Below are 25,374 nucleotides of genomic sequence, written 5' to 3'. Positions count from 1 at the left end.
AACTACTCACACACCGCCTGCCGAGCGCCAGTCCACCCACACCACCATCCAAGCACCAGACCATGCACACTGCCAGCCAAACACCACTCAGCGCACACCGACAGCCAACTACCACTCCACACACACCACCAGCCAAGCATCACTCCACGCACACCACCAGCCAAGCGCCACTCCACAAACACAACACCATCCAAGCACCACTCCACACACGCCGCCAGCCAAGCACCACTCCACACACACCGCCAGCCAAGCACCACTCCACTCACACCGCCAGCCAAGCACCTAACCATACACTCCGCCAGCCAAGCAAAAATCCACGCACCCCCCAGCACAACTCCAATCCATGCACTATGCCAGCCAAGCACCAGACCACGCACACCACCAGCCAAGCGCCATCCACTCACACCACCAGCCAAGCACCTAACCATGCACTCCGCCAGCCAAGCAAAAATCCACTCACCCCCCCAGCACAACTCCAATCCATGCACTATGCCAGCCAAGCACCACTCCACACACACCGCCAGCCAAGCACCACTCCACTCACACCGCCAGCCAAGCACCTAACCATACACTCCGCCAGCCAAGCAAAAATCCACGCACCCCCCCAGCACAACTCCAATCCATGCACTATGCCAGCCAAGCACCAGACCACGCACACCACCAGCCAAGCGCCATCCACTCACACCACCAGCCAAGCACCTAACCATGCACTCCGCCAGCCAAGCAAAAATCCACTCACCCCCCCAGCACAACTCCAATCCATGCACTATGCCAGCCAAGCACCAGACCACGCACACCACCAGCCAAGCGCCAGTCCACGCACACCAACAATCCAAGCACAATCCTGCACACACCACCATCGAAATTAGAATTTTTTAAAGAAATACCACAAATCAAATGTAGAAACCTACAAATCTGCTAACACAAATTCAAAACCTAAATGCTTTGCACTAATGCAAACCTAAAAGCAAACAAAAAAATATTACAGAAAACAGACCAGACAGTACACTTACAAGCTCAATGAAACTCCCAAAACTTCTTTTGTGTGTGGTACGATTTAAAACAAGCTGGCACACACAATCCAGGATTTGAAGGACAGTCAGGACAGTGCATACGAGACTCCCTCCGCACTTCTCTTCGCCAACAGACTCTACATCTTTTAGTGGGATTGTCTTTTGCAGTTGTGGGAGGAATGTATTCTGGAAAGTGGCGATCTTTCAGTCTAGCCACTTCCTCCACCACTCCAAATCTTGGCACACTTGCCTGTTCCACTAGTACAAGGCTGCCTATTATAGTCTCCTGAAAGTTAACAAAAGGCATCTTTGACTCAGGACAAGATTTCTGGAAAACAACAAAAGCATTAAAGGATGCCAAGTGGAAAAGATGGATAGCCAACTTCTTGTACCAAACGTAAGCCTTTCGAAGAGCAGCATAAGGTTCCAACCTCTGATCTACTCTGTCAACACCACCCATGTGCCTGTTATAGTCTAAAATGCACACAGGTTTACGCACTTCAGCAGTCTCACCCCGAACTGGCAGAGCTTCAGTGCTTTCGTCATGGATAGTAGTCAGCATGTAAACATCTCTCCTGTCTGAAAACTTCACAGCTAGAAGCTTCCCACATCGCAATGCAGTAGACTGTCCCCGCACAAGCCTTTTGCAAACAAGTTCTATTGGAAAACCTTTCCGGTTACTGCGCATCGTGCCACATGCAACAGTGCCCACTGTGGCCAACTCCTTGAACAAACGCACACTAGTGTAGAAGTTATCTACATATAAATGGTGGCCTTTGTTAAATAATCGTCTACCTAGTTCCCACACAATTTTCTCAGTCACTCCAAAAGTGGACGGACAAGCAGAAGTGTTAATGCTGGAATCCTTACCGGTGTACACCCTGAAATTATAAACATATCCAGTCTCACTGTCACACAGCATATACAGTTTGATGCCATAGCGTGCCCTCTTACTAGGAATGTATTGCCTAAAAACCAAGCGGCCCTTGAACAATACCAAAGACTCGTCCACAGCTATTTCTCTTCCAGGTGCAAACATCTCAGGAAAACGATCAACAAAGTGATCAAGGACAGGCCGAATCTTAAAAAGACGGTCACAATCAGGGTGATCGCGTGGCAACGCTAAATCATTATCAACAAAATGCATCATGCGAAGAAGAAGCATATATCGATCACGAGTCATAACTGCTGGAAATATAGATGTTGCCATCAAGGGACTAGTGGACCAATAAGAAGACATTGATGGCTTCCTTAGCAAGCCCATCAAAAAAGTTAATCCCAAAAACTTCTTCATCTCTTCAACATATGTGGGAGACCAATGGGTAGCTCTGGAATGGGGCTTAAGGCTGGCACTGTGGTCCCTCAAATACTGCTCTGCATACAAATTAGTTTGCTCCACAATCTCCTGCAAAAACTCATCGTCAAAAAACAACTGAAAATATTGAATTGGCAAAAAATTGTCAGTATCCACTCTACACCCTGGAACACCAGTGAAGTCTGGCAATTCCGGCTGCACCATGCCAGGGGCAACCCAGACGTCATCACTAACATGAGGAGAAGAAGCCACCCTAGCCTGCAGGCCCGATGCCTCTTTCTGCACTACATCAACGGGAACACTAGCATCCCCAGATGCCTCTTGCCTCACTACACCAACAGGAATACTAGCATCCCCAGATACATTTTGCATCTCTTCACCAACAGAAGAACTCACATCCCCAGCTGCCTCTTGCATCTCAACATCAACAGAAGAACTCGCATCCCCAGATGCCACTTGCTGCTCAACAACAACAGAAAGACTAGCAGCACCAGATGCCTCATGCTGCTCAACAACAGGAAGACTAGCAGCACCAGATAACCTTTGGCGCACCACAGCAATGTGAAACCTTTTGGGCGCAGCCTTTACCACACTTGCCTGTTCCCGACGAGAAAAAAAGGGAAACCTTGAGGACCTAGGCTGCCGCTCACATGGCTCTTCCCTCTCTACCGGCACATCAATGTCCCTCTCTACCACAGGCACTTCATCAGCACTAGAAGAAGAATCATCATCCGATGATACCATGCGAAGAGAAAACTCACTGCCTGAATCTTCTGCACCTACCTCATGCTCCGAATCGGAGTCAGTGTCTGGACCATGGTCAGAGGAAGACTCAAAAAGCAAACTAACAACCTGCTTAGCAGTAATCCTGCGAGCAGCCATTATCCTTACAAATCAAGAAGACTACACACACAAGTGAACAACAACCTACACTGTGCAAAGGAAGAAGTAAACAAGGTAGAGTCTTCACACAAAAATCAATACACTCAAAAACAATTCAAATCTAACCAAAAATAAGAAGACTCACCAGCACCTACTCTGCTGAAACACAGCAAAAAGAAAGGAAATCCCACTGGAAAGAAAAAAAAAAGTATAGATTAGACAAAGTACACATCAAGCAGCAATACAAAAAAAAAAGTTAACAATCAAGAAACACAAAGCCACACAAACAGCAATAACTTCACTTTTCATAACAACACATTTATCTAGGAAAAATAGTACAAAAAACATTTACTTACCAAGCACATGCAACTACACAAGCTGCAAAACCAACATTAACCGAACCACAACCTACACCAATACAAACAGCAAAAGCCTGGATCAAAAACAAAGAAGAAAAAAAATAATTTAATACTACATTTCACAAACAACATAACAAATGAATAAACAATACACAAATTTACCCCCAAAATCACATCCACACAGATGGGCCATCAAAAAGGGCAAAACGGACAAAAGTACGGGTTGATTTGCCCACCGGGGGGGGGGAGGCCAGAAAATATAAATTTAAAATCCGACCCACCTGAAAGCGACCCTTGCACAATGGGTCACTTCCTACAATCTAAAATAAAATCCCTGGTGCTAGTGGGGGCATTTCCACCGCACAATCGCAATGCTGTGCGCGACCGTGAGCCAGAAATGCCCTGCAAAGAGACATCAGAAGAGAGGAAAATCACTTACCTCTCCCCTGATGCCTCTTTGCAAACCCCCCCAAATATCTCAAAACCAACCTAACACCTCCAGGCACAGGAAGCAAATGGCTTCCCGACCGCCTGGGAATCCCTGAAGATGTTGGCGCGTGCTGTGCGCGCTGACATCATCAGGGATTCTCATGGGGAGGGGGACAACAGAATTACTGTGGTTAACTGCGATGCTGGACAGAGGCACTTGCATCCTTGATTTTCACAAGCGCAATCCTAAAACAGTTCCTATGACCAGGAGCTTCTTTCTCCCCATCTGCTGCTCTCAACAGTCTCTGACCATTTATACACATAAGAGGCATGTGAACTCACACAGAAGATCCCCTATTGGCAACGCCCACCAACTAGCGGCGTGCACCATCTTTCCTAAATTTACCCACTATGATGGACAGCTCACTCAAGGGACCTGTGCACACATTGGTGCGATGGCATAGTAACACACACGGACACTGGAGACAAAGCAAGCGCTCGAGTTGCAGCACAAATTCAGGAAAACATTCATCAGCCCAAAAACATTTGTGACCTTCCCACTATGATTCACAGCTCACACAAGGGACCCCTGCGCACATCTGTGCAATTGCATAGTAACACACACATGGACACTGGAGACAAAGATGGGGCTCGAGTTGCAGCACAAACTCAGGAAAGCAATCATCAGCCCAAAAACATTTGTGAACTTCCCACTATGATGAACAAATGGTCTCTGTTTCCAGATACCTAAGAGCCTTGCTAGTTTATTCAGATAACAACCAACACACACTGGGGTCGATTGTGAAAATATGGTATTGTGTACAAAAAAGGGGAGAAATGCTCCTCTTTTAGGTGTCCCCTCACTCACCAGGGTTGCCCCACGGTGACATGCTTCATCATTGGGGCCATCCCAGTCCTCTACGGGCTGGGGCGTGCTGCGACTTGCGAAAGTTACGTAGGAGCACTTTATTAGACTATGTGTGGTGCATGTGTATTTGAGGAGTGGACTATGTGATGTGTGAAATACCTGCCCAGTAGGTTTACAATAAACTTTATTCTTGCCTCTAGGTGGTAATAAACGGGGTGGAAAGATAGGCTGCCCTAAACGTAATGTGTCCAGATGTACCTATCAACTCCTATCGTCGACATGTTTCGTGCATACCCCAAGCACTATGATGGACAGCTCACACAAGGGACCCCTGCGCACATCTGTGCAATTGCATAGTAACGCACACATGGACACTGGAGATGGCGCTCGAGTTGCGGCACAAACTCAGGAAAACAATCATCAACACAAAAACATTTGTGAGCTTCCCACTATGATGGACAGCTCACTCAAGGGACCCCTGCGCACATTTGTGCAGTTGCATAGTAACGCACACATGGTCAATGGAGACAAAGATGGCGCTAGAGTTGCAGCACAAATTCAGGTAACAATCAACAGCCCAAAAACATTTGTGAGCTTCCCACTATGATGGACAGCTCACTCAAGGGACCCCTTCGCACATGGCATAGTAACACACACATGGTCACTGGAGACAAAGCATGTGTTTGAAAAGCAGCACACAAAAAAAAACATTCATCAGGCCAAAAACACTAGTGAGCTTTGCCTAGGCAGCACAGGTGTGTTTTTTAGCCACTTCAGAAACACACATCAGTATAAGTAATGAAGGACAGAGGCACTTGCATCCTTCATTACAATGAGCACTATCATTTTACTTTATAAATGACCCCCATCAGCATTTTTGTAGAAAAAACGGCCTTTCCACAACATTGCAGCCAAGAGAAGACTTCATAGATAATGTTCCCCCAACAAGGGGAGCGACCCTTCCCCAAGGGGCCGCTCCCCGAACTAAGAAACTGATCACAAAACCAAAAAAAAAAAAAAATCCCTAACATTCCTGCTGCACGATCGCACGATCGTGCAGCAGGAAACCTCTAAAATGCCACCGAGGGAAAGGAAAAGCCTTTCCTTTCCCTCGATGCAAGTTGCATCACAATCCCCCCCGCCCCAGCCGCAAAACGAACCTCTTTGTCCAACGACGCGCAGGAAGCAAATGGCTTCCCTGCGCGTCTGTACACAAAGGAAGCCTCCGGTGACGTCAGCGCGCCTCGCGCGCTGACGTCATTGATGACGTGGGCGGGGAGGGCGGAGGGAGGCAGGGGAAGGTCTTCCCCTGCCATCCCCGCAGAAACGAAAAAAATCAGGCAGACTCGGAGGGAGCGCTGGCGCTTCCCCCGAGGGTGGGGCTCATGACGAGCTGGGCTCGTCATGAGCGTGCGAGGAGGCTACGCCATGACGAGCCCAGCTCGTCATCAGCCCCGAAGGGGTTAATTCCAGCGCATAACAAAACAGTGCACCAGAATAGACAAAAAAGTCAATAGTATTCTTCATTAACTCTGAAGATTGTAAAGATGCTTTCTGCATAGCATCTAACAAGTGGCAAGGATCTCTTACAGGGAAGCACTTTGCCCAGGTATTGATTTTGACAGGTCATCACATAACTTTTTCATATACGTAGCTGAATCACTGCAAATACAAACAATATCACTCCGATCTTTGTTGAACTTGGAAAAAACCTTTTTGCAGTAGCATTCCAAGTGACCCTGCGTTCCATGTTTTCCAAAAGTCTGGTGTCATGTTTTCATCACTGTCCCAGATGCTTGGTGATAGCACTCTTTTCATATATACTAGAATGTTTAAAGCCTGAGGTGTTAGCATTTCCCCTACTATAAATACTGACTCACTAGAAACTGGGGCTGATTTATCAAGAGTTTTACCCATTGTCTGTGGGTAAATGTGATGGCACATATTAGGAAAGATTTTTATAAAACCAGCTATTTTACCCATCAGTGAAAGAATCAAATGCAGCCAAATTATCAAATAGGATTTTGATATTTCCTGATTCTCTGCAGTTTATAAAATAATTAAACAACCTAAAGGGTGAGCGCTGAGCTCCGCGCCATCACCCACAATATTCACTTAATTATCCTGTTTCGACGGACTCCATGAATCACCAGAGTGTGTAATCGACACACGAGCTTTACTGGCACACTCGGCTGGACCTCCGGCGAAAATTGGCCGAAAATCGGCGGAGCTGCATGACCCGCGAACGTCAGCTATACAGGGCCCCAAAGCAGCGGACTCGCCTGTGCGCCCGGCCGGCGTGCGTGCCCCGACGTGCGGCCAGTGGAGGAGTGCGACCTCGGAGGCCTGCAGCCCCCCCCTCCGTTACGGTGCCCTGGAATGAGTGGCTGAGTTCATCACCCCGGACGGCGCCGGACAGGTACGGGACCACGCAGGGACATTGTCGCTAGGAACTGGCAGCCTACTTGCGACCTGCGCAAGATCTGGCGGCAGCCATCCAAGTGTATAACGGACACTGCCATTGGAAATTGGGTGCTGCCTCTGGAACTTGTGACTCCCCGATTGGTGACTGGGGTGCACAGCGGGGCCCCCACTGACTGCGCCGTGGGTTTCCCGGCGACACAGGGTTCGTCCTCGTATTTGCGCTGACTATTTGAGGGGGCCCGGCGGAGTCGGAGCGCGGGAGCGCTCCTGTAACGAGTCGATTGGGATCAGCCTGGGATCACTCACTGGAATCCCGACTCCTGGACGGTTGCGGGCTGCGATCTGTCACCCCCACCCCCACCGGGGTTGCAGAGTTGCGGAGCTCAGGGGATTTTTGCAGCGCCCCTCTGTCGAACGTCTCCAGCGGGAAGCTACATAAGCAGCGGGGTGCCGGGAGGAAGGCGCAACTAATTTGCAAGTGGTCACACGACGGAGATGACAACTCCTGGACCCTAGTGATAACCCGCCACCGGTGAGCACGGGCTGCGGATCTGGGGGCACCCGCGTACCACCGAAGCCGAGACCACGTGGCTGCGCTCCCCGAGAGGGACAATTAGGTCGCGGCTGTGCAAGCGGAGATCAGGGGGATTAGACTACTCGACGGCGGAGTTGAGGTACCGACTGCGACGGAGCGGAGTGGTTCTGTCAGGGGACACTACCGTAACGTTCAGTGGGTTGCGGCAAAGGACCTGTGAAGTGTGGAGAGAGCACTACTGTGACACTATTGCCTTTGGACGTACCGCCCATACCTCCAGAGCCAACGCAGGGCAGCGCGGCTGCGGCCACTTCCAACGACGAGATATGGGCAAGAACGACAGAACCCAGACTAAACTGACGTTCTACCAGCGCAGGGCGAAGGTTCCTGAAGATCTGACGCCGGAACCCCCTTCAGGGAGCACTTGCCCGGAAAACACGCTGTACACTGATATCAAAGACATACTTGTGTCCATGGAGAAGGGGCTACAAGACAGCATGGCGTCCATTGGCACGAAGATCGACGCGCTCACCTACCGCATGGATCGCATGTTGGAGTGGATCGACAAACTCGCGGAGAGGCTCGACATGTCGGAGAGACGTATCACGGAGGTTGAGGAGGCGCAGACAGAGTGGGGATAAAGACCACAAACAGTTCTCCAGATTCCTACAGGTCATCCAGGATAAATCAGAAGACTTGGAAGCTCGCTCGAGGCGCTCAAACATACGCATCACGGGGATTTCGGAGACAACGCAGACAGGGAAGATGGAACTGTTTGTAGAGAAATTACTGGTCACCCTGTTGGGGGATGATTTCTTCTCCCCAATGTTCATCGTTGAGAGGGCGCATCGCACGCTGGGTCCGCGGCCGTGCACGGGAGCACTGCCGAGGCCGATTATAGCAAAACTGCTGAATTACAGAGACCGCGACGCAGCGTTGAGGGCAGCCAGGGACAAAGGAAAGCTGCAATTTGAAGGCATGGAGGTCTCCCTGTACCCGGACTTCACGGCGAAGGTGCAGGAGGAGAGACAACGCTTTGCTCCGTACAAGAAACAAATGCGAGACCTGGGCCTAGACTATGCAATGCTGTACCCGGCGAAATTGCGGATCAACAGACGGGGTCACTCACACTTCTTTACGGATCCTAAGGAACTTCAGAAATCGCTGAAGGAGTGGACCAAGGAACAGAGGAACAGCCCACGCAGCCCGACCGACGACCAAGCAGATAATAGCCGTCTGGACGAACAAGAATAAAAACCCATGTGGACTGCTGTGCAGCCAGTTTTTGGAGGCAACTGACTTCGAAAAGGGTTCTACCTATAAAACGCTGCGTTGGCATGCCTTTTTTGCGTGCTGAAACGCAGGGATGGAGAGGCGGATGTACCCTGCGGACTCCTGTCGATTGGTGGCTGGGTGAGATCACTTCATTTTTATATGCAACCAATGACTTATATGTGCCCTTCACGGTATAGGTTGGTGCAATAGATTAGCATTACTTTTTTGCACCCACCGCCACAGGTCATTGAGCACAGAGAAATGTGGAGGAAGTGAAGAGGGGACTGATTGGGGGCCGCCCTGAATGGTCCTATACTGGGCCCGGGTTTGGCCGCCCGTTGAGAGACATTGACTAGGGTGATGGCGCATGGGGCCATAGTTGCACGGTACACTGATGTTGGACTATTGTGTGATGCTTATGGCGACCTCTGCCCTAGCGCCTATGGCTCTGACTGCCCCTAGGTGGGCTCTGCCTGGGGATACTCCGGACATTTTTGCAAGTTTGCAGTTGGATGGTGGGAATGGGTCCTGTCAGGCCAGGTTGGGGATGGTCTGCAGTGGGTGGGGGGCAGTGGGGGTTGGTGGATGTTGTTGTTGTTTTGCTCGGGGGATTCTGAACGTTAAGCCATGCAGAGAACTGTCAGCTTCTACTTGTAGGACACACATTGATACTGAAGTAGCTTTGCTGAGGCTTTTTGAGGGTGGGAGGACAAAGCTACTCGCTACCTCTTTGATTACACCCCTGGAATGGCTGACATAAGCGGGGCGACCGCTGACTGCGGTCCTGACACGCTAAAGGCATTGACATGGAATGTGAGAGGGCTGAATGATCACAGTAAGCTTCGGAAGGTGTTGAACTACCTGCATAGGCCCCACATTGATCTCGCACTCATACAAGAGACACACCTCCCTCCTCAGAGTCAGATGCTCACTACTAAAGGTATAAGGGGCAACAGCCTAGCGGCGGGATTCACCACACACTCCAGCGGGGTAGTCACATGGGTCAACATGGGTCCCATTTAAAGCTGACATTGATTAAGGCGGACTCGGAAGGGCGCTACCTGATTGCAAGATGTGTGGGTAAAGGTCATGACCTCATTGTGGTTAATATTTATGGTCCCAATTACGACCACCCTGAGTTTTATGCGGACCTGGACGCGCGCTGCCGACCCTATGAGTCCTCTAAAATGCTTTGGGGGGGGGAGATTTCAATTTCGTGTTCGACCTGGACAGATCTAGGGGGCCGATGCGTACACCGGCAGCTGCAGCCCTCCACATACAAGCTGAACTGGTGAAATTAGACCTTGCCGATGTCTGGCGCACTACTCACCCCACTCAGGGGGGCTTCACCCACTACTCAGCTTTCCACAACATACACACTAGAATTGATTATTTCCTGGCCTCACGGTCGGTTCTTCCCGGTGACCGGGGCTGTGCGGTGCTGCCTCGCACACTTTCAGACAACTCCCCTCTGCTGTTGACCCTGGTGGCCCCGACGAAAAGAATCCCTCCGTTTACGTGGCGCTTTCCGCCTTACTCCCTGTTAGATGAAGTGTTCAGAGGTGAACTAGCAGAAGACATAGACTCCTTCTTCGAGACTAATCTGGGATCCGTTGATTGTTTCCAGACCATATGGGACACGTTCAAGGCCTACATAAGAGGGATGGCTATGGCCAAACACTCCAGTGTTCCTAAAGCCATTTGGCAAAGGTTGAAACAACTTGAAACTCAACTGAAGGACCTTGAGACGAGGCAGCGGAACGCCTCGGATACTGAGTCCTCGGAACAGCTCAAACTGTTACTTGCAGACTATAATGAGGAAGCAGATAGGGAAGTGCGGCATATGGGCAAGTATGCTACGGCACGGACATACGGGGAGGGGGACAGGCCTAGCTCAGTACTAGCCAGAATAATGCGACAGGAAAGGAGACCTCTGGTGATAGACGAGTTGACATCGCCCACTGGAGAAGTACTCACAGATGAGACGGAGATTATTGCTGAGTTAAGAAGATATTATGCCGATCTCTATAAGTCAAAATCCTCCCATATGGAGAAGGAGATCGAGGACTATCTTAGCTACATCAGGATGCCCTTCTTAACAGACGCTCGGAGGGAATTTCTGATGGCGCCAATACAAGAAGACGAGATACGGGACGCCCTGGGGGGGATGCGAGCTGGCAGCGCCCCAGGGGCAGACGGCCTCACTGTGGGTTTCTACAAGGCATTTATAGACAAACTAATGCCGCACTTGATTACCCTTTTTGATGATATATGCGCGGAAGATAGCATGTCTCCCTCCATGAGTGAGGCTCTGCTGATCACCATTTTGAAGCCCGGGAAACCCCCCGACTCTTGCGGTTCCTATAGGCCGCTTTCCCTGATAACCATTGACGCCAAACTGTACGCTAAGGTTTTAGCCACGCGGCTGGCGCTGCTCGTCCCTGACCTTGTGGCGCCAGAACAGGCCGGATTTGTTCCGGATCGAAACTTAACATATAATATCAGAACGGTATTGGGTACAATGCAGCATGTACGGCAGGAAAATAAGGCGGTGGCCATATTCCTTGATATGGAGAAGGCATTCGACTCCGTGGAATGGCCCTTCATGCTGAGAGTATTGCGGAAGTTGGGACTGGGTGAACCCTTCCTGCAAATGCTGGGAGCACTGTACTATAGACCCACGGCCAGATTGCGGATAGGAAACGCTGTCACTGACCCTTTTGAAATCAGCAGGGGAACAAGACAGGGGTGCCCCCTCTCCCCCTTACTGTACGCACTAGTAGCTGAACCCTTGGCGTGTGCGATCAGGGAATATCATGCCGCAGAGGGTATTCATTTTCCAACGTACAAGATAGGTATCTCCACGTACGCTGATGACACACTGCTGTGCGTTCGCGACCCGGAAACAAATCTTAAATCGGTGATTAGAGAGGTAGTACGGTTTGGAGCCCTTTCGGGGCTGAAAGTAAATCGGGCTAAATCAGTGGCATTCCCGTTAACCCCAGTTACCAAGCCTTTTGAGATGGAATATCCGCTGTAGTGGTCCACGGACCCGGTTCGTTACTTGGGGATACAGCTGCATACAGATCCTGAGATACTGGTTCGGGAGAATTACGGGACTGCTTTTTCCAGGCTAGTGGACGACGTTGAAAGATGGTGCAAACTTCCCCTGTCACTGATGGGCAGGATTGCCATCATGAAAATGGTAGTTTTACCTAGATTCCTGTTCCTGTTCACTAACATCCCGGTGGTCCTCTCCAAGGTCTTTTTTAAACAGCTGACACAGGTGCTCATTCGGCTCGCATGGGGGGGGTAAACATCCCAGAATTCAATAGAAGATCCTGACCTTACCATACGAGATGGGGGGTCTGGGAGCCCCAGACATGGAGAGGTATTACAGGGTAGCGCAGGCAGCACATCTGCACTCATGGATCCATGGCAACCCACGTATCCCACGTGTCATTCTTGAGCGTCTCTTTGCGGACCCTTTACCGCTGCCGGCCACGATCTGCCTGCCAGCGGACCGTGGTGTAGGCAGGCTGGACTCCATCAAGACCACGAACCATGCGTGGCATGAGCTGGCACAGGCGCCGGGCTGTGATCTGCTGTATTCCCCGCAGATGCAAGTTGAGTGGGCGGTATGGCTCCCCCTGCTGAAAGAGAAAGGGGTCACGAGAACTATGCACAAACTGGGAATCTCAAAACTAGAGGACCTGTTCGTGGACGGGGTGGTGAAGACATGGGAACAGTTGCCCCCCTCCACAGACAGACGCTTCGCTCTTAACGCGCTTCCAGTATCATAGAGTTCGAGGTGCACTGTGGGGCCTTTTGGGTCCGGACCTGGCGGAACCTCCTGAGGTACCGGAACTCACATATGTGATCAAAACGACGACCTCTCGTAAACTAGTAACTAACCTAAACAAATTGGGAGCCCGACACAAACAGCTCCAGGATTCCAAAGCTAGGACGGAATGGCAGCGCGACTTTCATACACAGATAGATGACGAGTTGTGGAGGTATTGTTGCCTCAGTACTAAAAGGTTGTCTCTGAACGGAAGGCACAGATTAGTGCATTTCAGATATTTGCACCGTGTCTACTATACCCCGGAGCGGCTGCACAGGTACGGGTTAAGACGATCCCCAGAGTGCGAATGCTGCCACGCGCAAATAGCTGATTTACTCCACATGGCTTGGAGCTGTCCCGGCGTCGGCAAATTCTGGGGAGAAGTGTTCTCGGAACTTGGTCTGATATTGGGAGTAGAGATTGCAGCTGACCCGGTACTAGCAATGCTGGGTTATTCGAAACCCTTGCCGGTAATACTAAGACGATTGGCAGATATGGCCTTACTAATAGCCAGACGCGTGGTGTCCGCTTGCTGGATGAGGGGCCCACTACCCACAAAGAAAAGATGGGCTAGGGATATGCTGTACTGCTGCACACAGTCTGAAGTATATAGTGAATTGCTACCGCCTAAGAGTCACCCCAAAAACTTCTGGAGCCTGTACCAGACACATATCAGTGCGAGCGAGGTTGAGGAAGAGACAGAGCAGTGTGGGGACGTTGAGGAGCTGGCTACACTTGAAGAACACGAGATGGGGACTGCTCCAGGGACAGGGGAAAGCGTAGAGTAGAGAGAGCCAGGGCGGATGAGATGGGAATTAGCAGGGAGAGGGGGGCAGGAGTACGAGGAACACACTAAGAGCTATAGGGGAATTTTAATTGGGGCCCGTTTTGAGGAATACGGCAGGACTGGGGTGGAGGGCCAGGGTTTGAGTGAGGCACACACCTTCCCCTCCTATACATGTGGGTGGGTGGGCAATCAGGCACTGTTACACTGAGATGTAAGTTGGGCAGGAGAACTGCTGGCGAGTTGTGGGTGGGGGGCTAGTTGGGGTAGGCGTTAGGGAGTTTGTTTCCAATTAAGGGTGTGCCTGGCCCGCAATAGGCTGGGTTTAGCGGGTCAATGACTTGTAAGCAGACAACAGTGTGATGGCAGGTGACGAGAGATGATGTTACAGCACTATCACTTTAAAGACACCTGGAGCTCATGCACATCGCAATCTTACTGAACGCCGCCGAGCCTCCGGGATGTCGGCCAGCAGGCTGTGTAGGAAATTCCTGTTGTGAGTAGAAGTGTTTATTTGATGTCGGCAGCCGGCCCCAGGGTTGTAGGCGGCACACCCTGTATTTGATTCTACAAATGAATAAAGGTTTTTGAAATTTAAAAAAAAAAAAAAAAAACAACCTAAAGCAGCAGATACTGCTGAGGGTTGTTGTTTCGCTGCTCTCAGCTTTTAACCATTTTCTCACTAATTTTTTAAATTGCTACTTTGTGTTGTCGATTTGTCTGCCTCCTAGGTGTGCATTTACGAGGGCTTTGGGTGGGACCGGTTGGGGCAACCCTTCACTTTTGGGGCTTTATTTTCTCACCTGTTGCAGCTGAGGGTCATCCCACTCTTCCCTGATCTCTGCCCCATTCCAGAGCAGTGTGCCGATTGAACAGAGGGCTTGTCCTCCGGTTCAGCTGGGCCAGTGCGCATTTGTGACATTTCCAGGTTGTTGCACAATTTAAAGCTATGCCCTGGCGAGTGCGCAGTGGGCTCGCCGAAGACAAGCTCGTCTGCTCCCGTCCGCGCCTGGCCGTCGCCAGATGCCAGACATGCTGCTACTTTCACCAGAGGCATGGTCACCTACTCTGTAGCAGATCTCTTCACTATTTGGAGGGGTCTATGCCCCTGCAAACTTCCTCCTTGTACCACTCCAGAAGCGCCTTTTTGTTGTTTACATTGTGGTTTTAACTTCTGGGCGTCCCCTGTCCCCTCCGTCCCGTTCCTAATACTAGTCCTAAAATAAAACTGCTCAGTTTAAACTGCCGCTCCCTAGTAAAACATCACGCTGATGTTTATGGCCTGATATTGGATGAAGCCCCAGATGCCTTCTTCTTAACCGAGACGTGGCTGTCTGATGATAATGTGGCTGAACCGAGTCTGGTGCTGCCCCCGGGCTTTAGTATCAAGATGCTCAATAGGGGGTCTAGAGGAGGTGGCATTGCAGTTATTTTGAAATCTCATCTGTGCCACTTTGTGAGGGAGCCTCTCGCTGGGTGCGAAGCTGCACATCTTGGGATCTCTATTAAGGCCAACTACACCCTGTCTGGCCTACTGATCTATCGCCCGCCTGGACCTATCAAAAAGTTCAGAACGGCTCTTATTGACGCTGTAGGACCTTTAGCCATGAGGATGGCAAATTTCAGTATCTTTAGGGATTCGAGGCTGCATCTGGATAACCCTAAGGATGCTGACATGGGTAACTTTCTGGCTGATCTTGCGGCATGTCCGTTATTCCAACTGGTGCAAGGGCCTACACATTCCGCTGGCCATTTGTTCGATCCAGTTTTTACTAATCTTGCTCTTTTGGCCGTCCACTCTCCCTCCCCCATGTGTTGGTCGGATCACTATCTTATAACAGTGACACTTTCTGGGGCTGTGCCCATGAGCAGGGTGCCTCAGAAGCTCATACTTAGGCGCCCTTGGCACAAACCTAATATCGCGCAATTTCAAGATCTTCTTTCATCATCTGCACCCAGTCTTCCACTCAATCCAGATTCTGCCGATAAATTATTGTCCGACTGGATCTTTGGTGCCCTCGAGTCTTTATGCCAGTAAAATGGTCTAAAAGCCGTAGTACCAAATCTAGTCCCTGGTACAATGCAAAGCTCACTTCTATGCGCAAAGAGTGCAAAAGGCTGGAGAGAGCGTGGAGAAGGAACTATGACCTGAAGAAGCCCTATAACATAGCGATTAAGCTATATCATAGGTCTAGCCAGTTGGAACGGTCCTCCTACTATGTGGAGCAGTTCAAGAGCAGTGCAAATCCATCTAAAAGTATCTTTTGGATACTGAAAGAGCTGAAATCATTGACAACCGAGACTGCTACTCTGATATCATCAGACAAGCAATGCAACGCTTTAGCCTCCTTCTTTGTTGGGAAGGTGGAGAAGATCTATAAATCCTTCCCTCGGGTTGTGTCAGGTTCCGTCTTTGTGTCTCATCCTCCTACTTTGTGCACTTTGACTACTTTTCCTGCCATCACCAAAGAGTTGTTGTCCGTGCTATGCAGCAAAGTCAAGTCTGGTTCCCCGTCAGATCTTCTTAAGCTGGTTTATGCAATGAAAATTTTACGTGTGCTTATTCCTCCATTGAGTCAAGTGATTAACTCATCTCTTTCTACGGCTGTGGTGCCGAGCACTTGGAAATATGCTAGGGTAGTCCCCCTGCTAAAAAAAAAACGAACTTGGATGCGTCCAAACTGGAGAGTTTCCACCCCCCTCTCCCTCCTGAGCTGGGTCTCTAAAATCTCGGAGGCCTACGTCAATACCATCTTGACTCGGTATCTGGAGGAAAACAACATACTCAACCCCTCTCAGAATCGTTCCGGTGATAGTACGGAATCTTCTCTTCTTGCTGTCACCGAGCATCTGAGATGGGCCTTGGATGAGATTTGTACTTTGGCACTGATTCTGCTCGATCTCAGTGCCGCGTTCGACACGGTCTCTCCCCAGATCCTGTTGAGGTGTCTGGAGGAGGTGGGTATAACGGGCTCTGCCCTGGATTGTTTTGCCTCCTTTCTGTGCAGGAAGACCTTCCAGGTAGCTGCCTTCCACTTTGTTTCCAGAGTGTATGCCACCAAGCAAAGGGTACCGCAGGGCTCAGCTCTGAGCCCTACCCTCTTTAACCTGTACGTTCAACGACTGCCGTTGATGTCCAAGAACAGAAGGCTCACGATAGTGTCCTATGCAGACGACACTCAGTTGGTAGTCACTCTCTCCAATGACATTACTGCTGGACGCTTGTAAGTTTTGCAGCGATCTCGAGGCCATCGCAGAGTGGATGACTGCCAACTGTCTCCAGCTTAACGCCAGCAAGTCTGAGGTACTGCTGGTGGGGAGAGAGTCGGAGCTGTGGAGTGAGCACTGGTGGCCTGCCACATTGGGGCCGGCACCTGCCCCTAAACAAATGGTAAAAAAGCTAGGGGTTTGGATTGATACTGCTTTCAAACCCAAACCAAGAAGGTGGCAGGGACTTGTTTTGGGCTATTGTGGGGGCTCAAACCTCTGTTGGGCTTCTTCGATGCCCCAATCAGGCAGGTTATCGTCCAGGCCTTGACCTTGTCAAGTCTGGACTATGCGAGCTGCCTTTATTTGGGGGTCAACCAGTCTGAGATTGTTAAACTACAAGGGGTTCAGGATGCAGCGGCTCGAGCTCTCCTTGGCCTGCAGAGGAGGTGTAGTACTTCTAATGCCATTCGTCCACTCCATTGGCTGCCTGTGGCCAAGCGTTTAGAGTTCAAGGCTCTCTGCATTACTTTTAAAATCCTTAATTTTTCATCTCCATGTATTCTGACCAATCTGCATACTTTTTACATCCCCTCCCGCCAACTTCGCTCTCGGGGCAGAATCTTGTGGCTGTCCCTAGGGTGAAGAGGGTCCATGTGGAAGGGCGTTTCTTTCGTGTGCTGGCCTGTAAACTTTGGAATGCGCTCCCCACTTCTATCCGCAGTATAAAGACCTATCTGCTTTTCGGGAAAGCTGTGAAAACATTTCTCTTACCTCCGTTATAAGCTGTCTTCTGTTACAAGCTGATTGTACGAAAAAGGGGGTGAACCTGTGTTCCTCAGAACCTGGGTATAACGTAATGAACAAAAGTGGTTCTGTCTGGTTCCAGATTACTTCTATTAACACATTTAAGTGTCACAAAGGTATCTAAAAAATGCCTAGATGTAGAAAAGTATTTTACAAACAATAAGTTGCAAGACTCAAATTGCTCTCTGCTGTGTAAGTTTTATCCAAATAGTAGCATTCACATTCTTTACACATATCAATGTCTGTCAACACAATAAAAAATCACAAAATAGGTGGTGATCAAGTGAAATTGGTGTTCTATGCAATATATACAAAGAGGTGAATTTTTTTTTTACAAGTGGGTAAAGGGCCAGATAATACAGGGAAATGCGATAGGGCTGCCGGATGATGATTCTTTCTCTGGGCAGCGCCTTTGGACGATCCGGGCCTAGTATGGTTGTCGACGTTGCGACCCTGTGTAAGTTTCCTTGCGTAGTCAAAAGTGGGTCTTCATCAGGACAGGATTGGGCGGGAGGGTGAAGGACAGCCCTAAAGGGACCAGAGTGAATCCTGGAACGAGACCTGGTGGCGCAATCAGTAGCCCAGGAGGTGGTGGTCTTGGAAACCGGCTGAGTGTTGATTCAAAGCTTGACGGGGATAACAGGCATGAGTCCTGTATCACCGCTGCAATGTCACTTGATCACCACCTATTTTGTGATTTTTTTTTTTATTGTGTTGACAGCCATTGAACTTACACAGCAGACAGCAATTTGAGTCATGGGCCTTATTGTTTGTAAAATACTTCTCTACAAATAGGCATTTTTGAGATACCTTTGTGACACTTGAATGTTCTAATAGAAGCAATCTGAAACCTGACAGATCCACTTTTGTTCATTCTGTTACAAGCTGTGCAGTATTCTGTTCTCAGCGCCGGGCCGCTCCTTTGCTGGGGCAGCTGTGTGCTCTACAAGTCACCATAACATTAACATAACATTAACATAACCACAACATTAACATTCTAAATCCTGCATCTTTAGACCAAAGACTACAAAACTGAAAAAAGCAAAAGGAAGAAGAAATAATATTTTAGTGACATCCCTAAACAACAAAACTCAAGCAGGATAATGTTAGCCCAGTCTTTCTTGCTGCTAGCTTGTATTACAAAGTTACATTGTATTGGCCCCTTCAGGAAGAAAAAATACTCTTTCACTCTCCTTTTCCTTTCTTTGAATGTCATTTAGTTTGTGGTTGTGCAGGTGTTTTTTCTGTATTTATATGTTTGCACTGGTGAGGGCTATTTCCATTTCGGTGGGCTTTTATCAGTTATTATAGGTTTAGACCTAAAACCGGACAGCCTAAACATGACTCTAAACGTTTTAGATCATAGTCTGTGCGATAGACCTGGCATCCTTTGCATGGTTTTCCCAGACTTTTTGCCTCTGCCTCCTTTTTTTTTTTTATTGTGTGCTGGCCTTCATTTTTGCAGGTTAGGTATCCTGGGCACTGTGCCACTGCTGATCACTGTCAAAGTGCAAGTGCTCCATGTGTAAATTGTGATTCTGATTGGTTAGCCATGATTGGCTTATTTGATTTACTATTAAGTTCCTAGTAAAGTGCACTGAGTGTGCCAGGGCCTATAAATCAAATGCTTCTAGTGGGCCAGCAGCACTGGTTGGGCCACCCACATGAGTAGCCCTGTAAATGTGTCTTATCTGCCACTGAAGTGTCTGCACGTGCAGTTTTGTACTGCCCTGTCAACCTGGCAAGTGCACCCACTTGCCAGGCCCTAACCTTCCCTTTACTTACATACAAGACACCCCTAAGGTAGGCCCAAGGTAGCCCTGTGGACAGATAGCTGTGTATGTGAAAGGTAGGACATGTTGTGCTGTGCTTTGCATGTCCCTGATAGTGAAATACTTTGTGTTTCTTTTTTCACTGTTGAAAGGCTCTGTCCCATAGGCTGTCATTGGAGCTGCACTGTAACCAGTGCTTAATTTGTAAAATATTAAGTGCCAGGGCTCTGATCAGGAAGCCACTGCAGCTTGCACCACCCATCGCCCCTGTCCTCGCTGCCAAAACATCTACTAACCATCTCTCTCACATGTAAATGCGACAGTTCAGATTATTCCAGGTTCCCAAAGCTAAAGGAATGGCTGGTAAGGCAGGTATTAGTTATTTTTTTACCTATATTGTTTTCCTAAACAACTGATAAACTGCTCATCTCTAAATCACATGAGCAGCGCCACCTTGTGGCACACTGCCCTAAGTGTAGTGTTGACAATTAGGTGCCGGTGCCGAGCACCGGACACCAATTAAGTGCAGGTGCTCAGCACCTGAAAGCTCCGGCTCAAATTAAGCACTGACTGTAACATTTTACAGGTGTAACTTTCAATACGGACAAAATAGAGAATTGGAGATTAGTCTCTCTGAATTCAGGATTTAATAACACACCTTTAAGTGAAAGTGGTTTTTAAATTGTGTGTTTGAAAATGCCACTTGTAGAAAGTGGGTAATTTCTTGTTTAACCATCTATGCATCTGCCTGTTTGTGTATTCAGCGTCTGGTTTTGGAGTGACAGGAGCTGGGGATGTGCATTAACTCTAAACAGTCACAAGTGGGGTTGAGGTGTGTCCTGCCTTTCCTTGGGGACTCATAGCCAGGCTGAATCGATCTTTCTGCATTTAGATTGGTGGGCAAAATTTTAACTAGTACCTGTATATGCTGTGTCTGCCCTGCACAATGCTTGGTCCGCCTCCTGTAGTGAAGGTGGACCAGGGAGGACAGTACTGTTACTGATCCCAGAGACTCTTGCAACAAAGACTACAAAGAGAAAATGGGGTATCAATATTATATCTAAAACCCCTGAACTTTAGTTTACTTCTGGAATCAAGAGGAACCTCTGTCAAGGAAGAAGAGGTGTGAGGAGAAATACTGCCCCTTTGCTGTGTGTTGCTTTTTTTGGGCTAGCCTGCAGTTGCTTCTGATAAGGAGAGAACAAAGACTGGACTTTGATTTGAAACCTGCTTGAGAAGATTCTCCAATGGCTTGTGTGTGCTTGCCTCCTGTTCTGAAGTCTCAGGACCACAAAGACTTCTCCCACAACTTCCTGAACTCCACTGCTGGGAGTTCTGACCTGCCAGGAGGTGCCTATTCCAGTTCTAGGCCTCTGGAGGTTGTTCCTGCAACAGGAAACTGCCAAGAACTAAAGTCCTCCTCTCCAGTAAGGAATCGATGCATCAACTCCCCTGCGTGGCAGTAAGAAACCTACGCATCACCTCCCCTTGAGCAAGGAACTGTTGCATCTCCTTTCCTGTGGGTAAGGAACCAACGCATCACCTTCCCTGCGGCTGTTTTTGCTCGTGATTTTTGTCCAGCATTCTAGGGAATTTGTGCTGAAAGTGACACATCCATAGTTTCCTATGGACAGAACTGGTTTTACCTTTTACAAGTCATAGTTTGACATCTGTATGTTGGATTTTTGTTGTTTTGATCGTGTTTGATTTAGATAATGTTTCTTCATTTTTCTAAACTGGTGTGTTGTCCGTTTGTGGTGTTTATATTGGGTTATTGTGGGTTATAGACAAATGCTTTACACATTGCCTCTGTAGTTTAGCCTGAGTGCTCGGTGCCAAGCTACCAGAGGGTGAGCACAGGCAAACTTAAGAGTATACTTTACCCATCCTGACTAGAACAAAGGGTCCCTACTTGGCCTAGGTGCATACCTCTGCCAACTAGAGACCCCCACTTCTAACATGGTGGTACTTAACTTTTCAGAGTACTATAAAAATATCAGTCTCTTGACAGTAAATCACACCGAGCAATCAGGGCTGATTACACACCATGACGTCTGATTTATTGTCCTTCTCCCTCTCCACCAAAGGTCAACTCCCAAATTCTCCTGGTTCTCCACATCACAAACTCAAAACCAATGGGTAGAATATCCACCATGCTATTATTCATCAACCACTTATTCATTTATTTAATTGATGTGTGACACATGCTCTATCCAATCTCAGATAACACAAAAACACTTACACACATATAGACAGCAACTTAATTGTGCTACCACTGCATCACAATCCTGCCCTGCTTGATTGCAGGGTGTGGGTAAATTGTGGGGAAACCTCTAATTTCTCTGTAAGGTTCGAGCTCTGTGATGCCACGCTAGTGGAAGTGGTGCATTATCCAGATGCTAGACTACATAACCCGGTCACGTAAAAAGAGTGTATTTTTTACTTTTACCAGCTGCTCAATCAAGTTCAATCTAGATGTCATTTCACTTGTATTTTTGAGTAATTATATACTCTGTTTAGTCAACACAGAATAGCGACTAAATTGTGAAAGGCCAATCATTATGTACAATGAAAGGAAGTTTAGAAAGTTTTTAAAAAACGGACTGACCATTGTAAATTTCATAGGCCACTGTTTTAAAGGTGAATCATGTCTTAAATTTCTATCTAGCTATCCAAACCCAATTCATTAAAATTATTGCATATTTCAGATCTTAAATATAGCACGACTGTTAAAATGCTAGGCTGTCAGAGATGAAGACATATTGAAATCTGGTTGAGGGACCACCACTGCGTGCTGCAAGCAGTCAGATGTTACCTTAAGGTGAGCCTTGATACATCTTTGTTTCTCCTACCCTTAATACAAACATTTCGAGATTTTGCTGTTGGTAGGCTGTTGGAAATGGCCCTTTTTGCAGGGTTAACCCCAAACTTTTTGCTTCTTCCTACTTTGTTTTTCCTGACCCGTGGTTGCTGGCAATAGGACTCTGGGCACTTTACCACTACTGATCAGTGCTAAAGTGCATATGCTATCTGTATAAATTGTTATTATGATTGGTTATCCATGATTGGCATATTTGTTTTACCAGTGGGTCCCTAGTAAGAGCACTGACTGTGCCAGGGCTGGTGATTCTAATACTACTAGTGGGCCTGCAGCACTGATTGTGCCACCCACATGAGCAGCTCTAAAATGGTGTCTCGTGCCTGCCTCCACAGTGCCTGTGTGCAGTTGCTAAATGCCATGTGGACCTGACCAGTGTTCACACTGGCCAGGCCTAACCCTTCCCTTTCTGTACACATTGGACACCCCTATGGAAGGCCCAAGGTACCACCCTGTCCATCATCCCCTTTGGTATCGCAAGGTACCACCCTGGGCAGTGTGCAGTGTATGTGAAAGGTAGAGCATGTACTAGTGTAGGTGACATGCTCTGATAGTGAATTACAGTCATTTTCGTTTTTCACTATTGAAAGGCTATCTTGCCCAACGGCTAGAATGGGGAATGCCATGTATAATGTTTACCTGCATATCTTCCCATAGGAGCAAGATAACAAATTGAAGTCTGATATCCCTGAACTCAGAATTTAATAACCCATCTATTAGGAAGAATGTTTTTTAAATCCTGTGTTTGAAAACAGCACTTTTAGAAATTGGCTGTTTTCTTGTCTGACCTTTCTGTGTGCCTTTGCCTGTTTGTGAATTGACTGTCTGGTTTGTGAGTGACAGGGGCTGGGGTGGCTCCTGGGGGCTGGCTGAGGCAGCACAGGGCTGAATAGCTCCATCTGCATGGTGGGATGGGATAGCACCTGGGCCTGAATAGGGCTGTGCCTGCCTTCCACAATGCTGGCTCCACCTCCTGCTGGGCGGCCGACGACCCTGCCCCTCTCTCTGAAAGGAAAGAAGGAGTCAGGTAAACAAAGTGATCCAGGACTGACCAGAACTAGTTTGGACAAGGCAAAGGCCTCTCTGCCTTCAGAGAACAAAGGAAATATTGGTATAAAAAGTGATACCCAGACCCCTGAACTTTAGATCATCCTGGAATCAAGAAGGGACCTCTGCCAAGGAGAAAGCTGGAAGACTGAAGAAGACGGACTGACCTGCTGTAAGGCTGACCTGCAGTTGATTTACTGCCAAAGAGAGGGGAAGGACTTTGCTGTTGCTGTGTCCCCTTGCTTGAAGAGATCTCCAAGGGCCTGAGGAGAGCTGGCCTCCTGTTAAGAAGTCCTAGGAACAAAAGGACTTCACCCCCAGCTTCCCCCCTGAACTCTGCTGTGTGAGTTCTGACCTGCCTGGAGAGCTTGATCCATTTGTGGGGCATCTGGAGGTTGTTTCCTGCTGTTTGGGGAGCTGGAAAAGAAGAAGATCTACAATTTACACGCATCGCTTGCTTGCAGAGCGCATCGTCGACAGTGTGAGTGAATTCCCGTCACCTGGAAGATCGTCGCAGTGCCTGTTGCCGCTGCAAGAACCGACGCATCGTTCGCTTGCGGAGTGCATCGTCCCGGTGCGGGAAGAGTCCTGTTGCTGAGAGTATCGTCGCAGAGCCTGTCGTCGCTGTGAGAACCGTCACACCGCTTGCTTGCGGATCGCATCCCATCGCTGCGAACATCGTCACAGAGTCCAGCGCTATCGCATCGAAGGGCCACGGCAGAAGAGGGTCAACGCTGCGCTGTGCAGTGCCCCCGAAGATCGTCGCACTGTGCCTGTGCGAGACGCATCCTACGGAGAAGCTGCGCGCCGGAATCCACACAAGGTATCGCATCCCTCCCCTTACAGACCGGATTTGTCACAACATGCCCGCTGCGTGCAGCGGGGTTGTCACATCACATCCCCAGGGTCTCAGGAGTGACGCATCGCTTGTTTTTCGGCGCTTCAGTTGCCGCTTGGAACTTTTGTCACATTTACAGGTACTTTGGGCTAAAAGTGACACAACTGTGGATTATTTTGGTGCAAACCTTTTAACTCTTTTTAAAGACTTATTTTGAAACAGTCAAGTCAAGTCAAGTCAAAAAGATTTATATAGCGCGCTACATACCCATAGGGTCTCAAGGCGCTTACGGAGGGGTGGGGAATTACTTGTCGAATATCCAAGTTTTAAGTTGCTTTCTGAATGCTAGGTGGTTCTGAGTAAGGCGAAGGTGAGTGGGAAGGGAGTTCCAAGTTTTAGCTGCCAGGTAGGAGAAGGATCTGCCTCCCATGGTTGTTTTGTTGATGCGAGGTACAGTGGCAAGAGCTTGGTTGGAGGATCGCAGCTGACGGGAGGGGGTGTAGAAGGACAGTCGTGTGTTGAGGCATTCAGGTCCAAGTTCGTAGAGTGCTTTGTGTGCGTGGGTTAGGAGGCGGAAAGTAATCCTCTTATTTACGGGGAGCCAGTGGAGGTTTTTCAGGTTACCGGAGATGTGTTCTTTACGCGGGATGTCTAATATGAGCCTGGCAGAGGCGTTCTGGATGCGTTGGAGTTTTTTCTGGAGTTTTGCGGTGGTACCGGCGTAGAGGGTTTTTCCGTAGTCCAGGCGGCTAGTGACCAGTGCGTGGGTGACCGTTTTACGAGTTTCGGTGGGGATCCAGCGAAATGTTTTTTTGAGCATGCGAAGAATGTTGAAACAAGAAGATGAGACGGCGTTGACTTGTCTGGTCATCGAGAGTGAGGAGTCCAGGATGATGCCCAGGTTCCGTGCGTGGTCTGTCGGGATGGGTGCCTTTCCAAGGGCCTCTGGCCACCAAGAGTCATCCCATGCGGAGGGGGAGGTGCCTAAGATGAGGACTTCAGTTTTGTCGGAGTTCAGTTTCAGACGGCTGTGCTTCATCCACTCGGCTACTTCTTTCATTCCTTCGTGTAAGTTGGTTTTGGCGGTGTTGGGGTCT

At 48.8% G+C, this 25,374-nt stretch overlaps 1 protein-coding gene across 2 annotated transcripts in view; it reads left to right on the top strand.

Annotated features, from left to right (window-relative positions):
- The window catches only part of LIG4 (DNA ligase 4), a 76,754-nt gene that overhangs the window by 17,320 nt on the left and 34,060 nt on the right, over positions 1-25,374 (top strand). Inside the window, exon 2 of one of the 2 annotated variants that reach the window (XM_078658251.1) lies at positions 22,223-22,335. The exons of the other annotated variant lie outside the window; for it this stretch is intronic. The gene's annotated coding sequence lies outside the window, so the exon portion shown is untranslated. The remainder of the gene's footprint in view (positions 1-22,222; positions 22,336-25,374) is intronic. 2 annotated transcript variants of the gene reach the window in all.

This window comes from Lissotriton helveticus, chromosome 8 (genome assembly GCF_964261635.1).
Source record: "Lissotriton helveticus chromosome 8, aLisHel1.1, whole genome shotgun sequence".
Lineage (NCBI taxonomy): Eukaryota > Metazoa > Chordata > Amphibia > Caudata > Salamandridae > Lissotriton > Lissotriton helveticus.
Note: the sequence above shows the minus strand (reverse complement) of the source record. Positions and strands in the feature narration are given on the sequence as shown.